Genomic DNA, 8,773 nt, shown 5'->3' with positions numbered 1-8,773 from the left:
ATTGAACTGAACTGAATTCAGAGAGAGATAGGTGGATGGATGAATATCATATTTCAAAATTCTCTGAGTGCAGCATTTAAACTTTGTTACCGTTAAAAGAGCACAGAATATGTGTTGGGGCGTCGACCAGCTCATATCCCCAAACTGGTAAAACATGCTGTGCAGGCCCACATGCCCACAAATGTTTTTGTAAAGTGCTCGTATTTGTGTGTGCATACCTGTGCATCCAGCCTTGAGAAATACCAGTGTTCACCCCCCCCCGAACACTTCAGAAACGGTTAGTAAAAGAGATTTTATACACTTTTAAAAATGTGTGTTTAATTAGATGTCATTGCTCCATTAATACTCTTGTATCAAATGTGATTGGGTTTTCCAAAAATACTTTTTTTAACCTTTGTCTTTGATTGTATGAATAGATCTTCTGTAATTTCTCAATCATGTCATTTCTTGTAAACAGCTCAATAACAGTGAACACTTGGTAATTTAACACAAGCATTGTCAGTTCAGCAAAGACCGCCATAGTGCAAATGAGTGACCGGTGAGGAGCGCAGCAGGATCCTGGCTGTATGACAGTGTGGTCATTTTAATGTGCGATCACACACACAATGGTCTTCTTACACGTGCTGGCCTCTAAAGAGCAACTTAACACCACAATGGAAAGCAGAGTTCTACCGTCTGTGGTTCAAATCCATTTAGCCAATGCCCCACATCACTTATAGGTATTCTCAGAAAGTGTGCTCTTTTGCACCTGTAACCACCAAACAGTGATGTCACAGTGTACGGACACATCCTAGAGTACACTTCTACATCACATGATGACATTTTCCCAACTGAGGTAGTGAGTATCAGCCTCAGTCTGCAATGCTGATAAGAACTCAGGGAGACGAATGTTTCACTACATTACTGGAAAGGTGAGGGTTAAACACAGTGCATAAAATGTACAACTGATATGTGCTAAAAATGTGATAAGAAGAACTGGAGGCACTGACTGACGAGACAATGTTCTGGGTTTATTACTTAAGTGACGTAAAGATATGTGAGGACCACTAGAGGGAAGTGTGTGTGTGTGTAAGAGTGAGGTGGCCCTGATGCAATACTCACTGTCCCAGTCCAATAAAGGGGAACATGGCAACATAGTAGCACACGCAAATGATGAAGATGAGCCACAGGTGGAAGGGGAAGTCTTTCACGTCCGTCAGCTTAATCACCTCACCTAATATGCAAGATTAACACACGTGCAGATCAGCAGGGAGCACAAACAGGTCTGGAGGGTAGAGAGCATCCATCAGAGGTCTCAACAATCTGTGATGACCCCTCCCTTCCACCAGGGGTCTGTGTCCTGTTTCCTGTCACTTTGTCTTCCAGGATGTTGATCTGCCACTGATGGGCGACACCTGAGCCTGGTTTGGTCCCAGCTATAAAGGCTGCCCCTCTTCTTTGGCTGGTGCTCCTCTCCTCTCTGACTTCTTCTCTGACACGGCTGTTGCTTTGTTTAGATTGTTTGGTTTGTTTAGTTATTGGTACTTTAAATAAATGTCTATTCATTACTTTCCACTCGTCTTGTCTCCCTTTTGTTGCAGCCTTGGAGTCGGGTTGTGACTAATCCATAAGTGACTTTTATCATGAGTCAGTGGGTGCAAATAACAATGCGCCAACACAGTCTATATGCGGTGTTTAATAATGAATTCGTTATTTCCTACATAAGAATATTTGCAACAGGTAACAGTCACTGACTTGATCTTTCTATTTTTACTTATTTTAACCTATAAAATGTGAGGAATTGGCAGAAGGAACTAACTGATACTGTAAATACTGAGCCTGCAGTGGTACTGTGAACAGAAGTGACAAACATTTGGTGAAATCACTGCCCTCTATCATTTGCAGAGGGTTAGAGTCTCTAACAAAGACCATAAAACAGCATCTGCACCATAAAGCATCATCCAATTGTATAATATATGAAACAATCTCCTGGAAAACTAAATCTGGGGATTGAGAGCAGAGAGGACAAGAAAGATGGTGAATAAGGAGGGAACAAAGACTACAGTTGAAGTGGAAGAGTTACTTGTGTTTAATTAAACCCCTCGTGCCTTTTTTAAAAACAACAAAACACCTAATATATTGTCAGAGTCAGTGTCAGTGTGCATATTTTCCTCCTGCTTTTCCGATGGACATCCTTCAGTCTTGATCCAGCTTGACTCAGCGATATCTGCCGGATGGGGCTTTACCCTCTCTTGTTAAGAATGTCACTCTTCGTTGTGTTGACTCAACAATTAACACTTCCATAAACCCTTTTGTCAAATGCTTAAATTAGAGAAAGAAATTGAATTGAAGAACTTATTCGTAACCCCCTTGAGTCTAACATAATTTCACTGCATGGTAACTAAACTATGTGAAAGGATGTTGGTGTATAATATTCTGTAAATGCTCATGAAAAAAGAGGAGGATGGAGAGGAAGAGAGAGAAGATAGTGAGAAAGACGATGAAGTCACAGAGGGAGGGAAAAAGAGAAGTAGAATGAGTAAGAGAGAGAACGGGAACAAAACATGAGCTTGGTTCCCTGTGTGGCACAGTATTTCACTTCACCATCTCCTGGTCTATAAATAGGCCTTCACAGCCATGGAATATTGGTAGATTAATGGAACACCATAATGTGCTGAACTTCAACACTTTGGTTGTACTTCTGTTCAGTTCAGATTTAATTTTACTTCTCCACTTTTATTTCCGAAAACAAAAAGTGAAGAGGGAAATTCCCCCAGATTCAGTTGACTCCTTCCCTCCTCTTCTGTGTCTTTTCTTTTGCCTACTGAAACATGGTCTTACTGGAAGACAGACAAGCATACTTTAAGCGGAATTCCACTAAAGCGCACAAATATCGATGCAGTGCAAGCATTAGTGAAACACCCAAAGTACACAAGGTTTTAACACAGCAGATGGTGGAAATGTTTTCTTATTTAAAGTATTTACAGTTATTACTGTGCCTGTTAGTGCACGGGTGTGTTGATAAGAAATACAGATTCACTGACATACTGTATGTTTTTCTTACATCTAACATTAGTGTTGCTCTGCTATACATCCTGCTGTCTGTATATCATAACTGCTCCCACCATCTGTTCTAAACACACCAAATCATAATACATTCCTAATAAGATGGGCAGAGTTGTGAAGTAAAACTTCATGACAAAATGGATTTGCTGTTCAACGGCAGTTTTATTGCTTTTTACTGTTGATTGATTTCTTACAATACAAGACAATGATTTCATGATCACTAGAAAGAAAAGAGAATACATAGACTGATAAAGCACATAATGGGCCTTTTTCCACAAGAGGTTTTGGCATGGTAAAAGCAGAAGCTTAAATAATAGAATTAAATATGGCTGAGCTCCATTTGGCTTCACAGGCTTCAGGGTCCTGGTATAGAACAGATCCATCATCGATTAATCTTTGCTTTTCCTACAAGTCAAAATGTCTGCTGCAAAAAAGGCCTATTATACATCCTCCACCTGACAAAATAAGAAATAAGATATAACATGAAAGAAAAATCTGACAAATTCAAGTGATCACAATTTGAACGTTGTCTCTTCTTATTCAGCGTGTTTGCTGTGGAGTCAACGAACTGTTGTAGAGGATTTCGATGCATGGGCACCAAAACCGGACTTTGTAGTCACGGCAAATCCCAGAGACCTGGTCCTGATTGAGGCAAACAAATCCCTGGTTTGTAGAGGAACTGAAATATGATTCCAAGCAGAAAGTAAATCAATATAATATTTAAAGCAAGGAAACCATATTGAAATAAAACAAGAACTTCATTTTAGTGGTGCACAATGTTGAAGACATAAATTATTGTTTATCTATGATAAAAACATGATCTAGCTCATGAAAGTACTGCTGGGCAAATACAAATTAAATATCTTTATCATCTTCTCTCATTTTGTTCGTGATGCCAGGTGTAGGTTCTTTTCAAATTAAAAATATCTTAGATAGCCAACAAAATTAAAAGAAAGTAACCATGAATAAGAAAGACCAATAAATTGGGTTATAATTGTTTCTTACTCTCCAGACCACAAAGCATGTTATCTCAAGCAAAGCTGTAAGCACAAGAATAATGTAACGCTCAGCTACAACCTTTAGATGTTATGTGCCTGTTAGCCTTTCCTCGTGGGGTTCATTAAAATTACATCTTATCTAACGTAAATGTGCATTTACAACGTTTCTATTCACTGTTCAGCACCTCTAGGCACTAAATCTTGATGTTTTGGAAACTTTAACCTCTTGGACCTGAGCGAGCCCCATTTGGGGTACAGAGCGAGTATTTTAAATCGAAGAGAGCGTCGTAGAAATCAAAGTTAATAAAGAATTTAAAAAAAGAAAAAAAAATGTTATCGAAAAAAGTCTCCTTCATGTAATCATGTTAACCATTTTACACACTGCAAACACCGTTATAAACTATTCTACTAACTAACTAAGAAGATTCGCCATAATATCATGCATTTGACGCCAGAAACAGCAAGACAACAACTCAGAGAATGCTTCGTAAATCTCGGCCATAGCGTCTCACCCGGCATAGCACTAACATCATTCGCATTCCACACAGAGTTCAACGGTATCGTCCAAATTACTCTCCATCAAAGCGTTCAGGAGTTACAGCCAACAAGCCACAGAAAGCACAACTCCCACACTGCGAAATGTTATAACTGTATCATACCTGGAGTCGGTTTTGAGGGCCAAAACGGTGAAATCCGCAATTATTCCTTATTAGTAATGTGTTCTTCTGCTAAGTAGGTACGTCTGGAACTTAAAATGGCATTTCTCCGTTCATCTGAGCCAAAATGTTGGTCAGAATGTCGGCGGCGAATCATACAGGGGCCTTGGGGCTTGGGGCCTGACCGCGGCACGGCTTTGGAGTTTTATTGGCTGAAAATTCTGTCAATCACTTCATGGAACACACGCGTGTTCGCATCTAGCACCTGGTTGTAACGAGTGGTCTCATGACAAGATACGCCCGGCAGAGCCTGCGCAAGGGCTCCAGACAAACAGAGACGAGGAAAATGCATCCAGGAGAGATATGAGAGGTCAAATTGGGTCAAAATGATGCCAAACAGCTCTGTTAGGATAGATTGTACAATATGAGTGATAAACAAAGTGAAATATATAATTATAAAGTATATAAAAGGTACAATGGAACAGCTGCAAATTCTGGTTCGAAAATGAGAATTTGGCATGTTTTTTTTTTTAGATAAACACCTATAACTGGAGTTTGCTTCACTTTATTTACACCAAATCTTTTTGTGAGGCACCTGCACCCTTTGTGCTATGAATTGGGAATATTTTTAGGCTAGCCAGGGCCTCATTTAATAAATTACAGTGCTTTTTCTTCAGACGAACCTGGGAATTTTCCCTGTTTGCTGTGTTCAGCTACTATTAACCAGTAACATATACACAATATTTACTCATCTCATCAAATCTTACAATCCCTAGTGTTATTCAACCATCAACATTTTTTAAATAGACCTTGTAGTTACAGAATTGTAGTCTCTTTTGTATGGGTTACAATTTTCGAGAAGAGGCCTAAAAAAAGGCTTAGGGTCCAAAAGGTGTTGAGAAGTATGGATATATTATTTGGTGGTTGTTAGCAACGTTTTAAAGTATTTCCCTATGAGACAACTTACATATGGATGACATCTCCTGTTTCAGAAGCTGGAGTATTTGTGTCAGTGGTAACAGCCTCAATTCTCCGGGGAGTCGCACAGATATATCTTCGGTATTCTCTCCTCAGGTCACTCAAGAGCTCAGAGTCTCCAGGATCAGTGGGGTTATCTCTGTCAAACCAGTTTGTCCAGCATTCTGGACCAAGGTTTTTGAATTTAGACAAAGTACCAACAAGACATTTGACATCTTTCAGTAATTGCACATGTTGTGAACGGTCAAAAGTAAAAGATAGATGAAATAAATGTTAAAATAGAAAGGTAGAATCTGCTCATTAATATGGGTGGGATAGTAGCAAGGCCAAGGAGAATGAAGTTATAAAAAAACCCCAAAAAACAACAACAATGACCTTTCTATACAAAGTGAATCAATGAATGCTATAAATATCAGGATTGCCACTGAAAATAATCTCTTACCAGGCTCTGGAGGTGGGGGACCAATTGGATGGTGGCTTGCTGGTAAAGGTGATTTAAGAAAAATAGAGTTTACTGTGACAGTGCATATTTCTGATTATAGATTAGTCAAAATGTGTACATTTGATCTTGATCATTGCAGTTATTGAGATGAGCCTACCAAAGCAGAATCCGGCCAAAATGGCAACACTTAACTATTAAAGAAAACAAGAGGGTTACAATCACAGAATATGGCACACTGCATACAGGACATGTACATCTGCATTGACAAAAAAGAAAAACATTATACATTACCAATTTGATCATGATTGTAGTTACTGGACCTTCAAACCTGTAAGGAAAGTTGTTGCATTTAGGAATATGAACACATTTGTGCATTATCAAAATAAGTTCTCAAGAGGTGGATGAAATAATATGAATACTCATTGACATTTACAATGTTTCACATTTTGTATCTCTTCATTTAACATCTCAATTTTAAATACATTTTCATTTAAACAAAGTCAACATTTTTTTAAATGACACTTTTTAAAGACACATTGTTAAATAAAAGTGTCTATGAAATTAGAATATATTCTTAAACTTAAGTTCAGGAGAGACACTACGTTACCTTTCTCTGCAGAAACAAGAGTCTTCACCACAGTACCTCTCAGCTGAATAGAACCTCAATTTGGGTTAACAAGCCTCTCCTGATTCTCCTGTTTCTCTTGTTTCTCCTGTTTCTCCTGTTTCTCCTGTTTCTTCTGTTTCTCCTGTTTCTCCTGTTCCTCCACTCAGACGGGGTTTTGGAAGCTATTTAAATACTGTGACTGGTAAACCCTCACGCTCACTGGAATTACGTGCTGCAGACCTCACCCACAGAAAGCATTACACAATGCCCTGTCACGAATTCCCCTTCATATTAGTTTGTTTTCATCCTGTCTGCTTGTTTTATTAACTCTCCTGTCATTTCAGATCATTCCCCTCTGATTCCCCTCACCTGGTCCTCCACACCCATCTCACCTGCAGCCCATTCCCTCATTAGCCCTCTCTATTTAGGTCCCCTCACTTGCACTTGTTCCCTGCCAGATTGTCTTGTGTGTTAGTGCCAAGTTCTCCAGCGTATCATTATATTGTTCTTGACCTGCCTGTTCTGACCCTGTCTGCCTGTTTTTGACCTTGGATTTTTGCCTGCCCCTTATTGGATTTGTTTGCCTGTTGGACTGACCTCCTGGTTTTGACCCTGCCTGAACACATGTAAAAAAACTAACTTTTTTGTCTCCGAGTTGTGCTTTTGGGTTCAAGTATCTGTAATCCTTACATGCCCCATTCAAAAAACTGAGCATGATTGTGGTAGTGGGCATGATCTGTGCTCAGGGGAGAGATGTGTGGGAGTGGTTCAGGGGAACAGTGCCAGGGGGAGTTTAATTGGCACAGCTGTTAATTGTTGCTATTTATTAGTGATGGGTAGATGAGGCCTCATGAAGCGTTGCGGCACATTACCCAAACTGTATTGATACTGTGTTGGTGCTGTGTCACTGTGTTGCTCAATACTGACACCTGCTGGATCTTAAAAATCATTACAGGCAACCTAGTTGACAGGCTCAACTGACATACTGATTTAATGACCTAGTATATACAATAATATAATTTAAGTTATTGTATTTTATATTGTGTGGGGATTTTTTTTTATACATTTTTTTTTCAAAAAAAGAAGTTGTTCCAATGTCTTGGCATTCAGGTTCAAGGACCTGAAGCACTTCCCTGAACCCCTCATTCTCAACAATGGTGAGGGGTTGGCAGTCCTTGAGAATGAAATTGAGAACTGCCTGGTCCAACGCATGCTTGATGGTCAAAAATGAAGTAATAAAAAAATAATATGAATTAATCATCAATAAAGTGACCATGAGGAAGTTGTAGAATGTCTGTATACCTGTGTTTATTCTTGGTGTATTTGTGACCTCATTTTCATGCCTCGCTCTGTAATGCCTCAGCATTGACGAGGTGCTGTTATTAATGTAGGACAGTTCTGTCGAACAAATGCGACATTTAACCTTATTTGCCGATATTAGATCAAAATGGTCCCACACGACGGAAACCTTTCTTTTTCTTTCGGGCTCCATGGCTTGAAGGGAAGAATTGCGCTTCAAAAGATCTGTGATTCTTTTGGCAGAGATGCATCCCGTTGACAGATGCGCTTCCTTATAAACACAGTTTGGCGCCTCAGTGACAGGCGAAACAGCAGCTGTATCGGTCACGTGACTTTCTTAAAGTGATACGCGCACCGACACGGGGTTTCGCTCTATGAGCTCGACACATGCGCCGACGCATCGGTGTTGCCGGACCCATCACTACTATTTATCCTTCGCCCCGTTGATCAGTTGTAGGCTGGAGCTCTGGTGGCTGTGACACACAAGAAGGACAGAGAGACAGTAACACCAGCCTGTCAGAGTCTGACTGTATTGTGGATGCTGGACTATGTGCACTCCGAGGAGCCGGGCAGCATGACAGAGTGCACGGCGGATTGCATTGTTTTTGTTGAGACTGAATAAAGTAAATTAATGATGAAACTGGTTGGAGATGAGGTGTGCAACGCCACCATTCTTCTCTGGTCACTTTAATGCTTCTGTGTGTTGTGACCAGGGTCCCAGGCCTTGGAGCCTAATGTGCAGCTGATA

This window comes from Pholis gunnellus (genome assembly GCF_910591455.1).
Source record: "Pholis gunnellus genome assembly, chromosome: 9".
Taxonomy (NCBI): domain Eukaryota; kingdom Metazoa; phylum Chordata; class Actinopteri; order Perciformes; family Pholidae; genus Pholis; species Pholis gunnellus.
Note: the sequence above shows the minus strand (reverse complement) of the source record.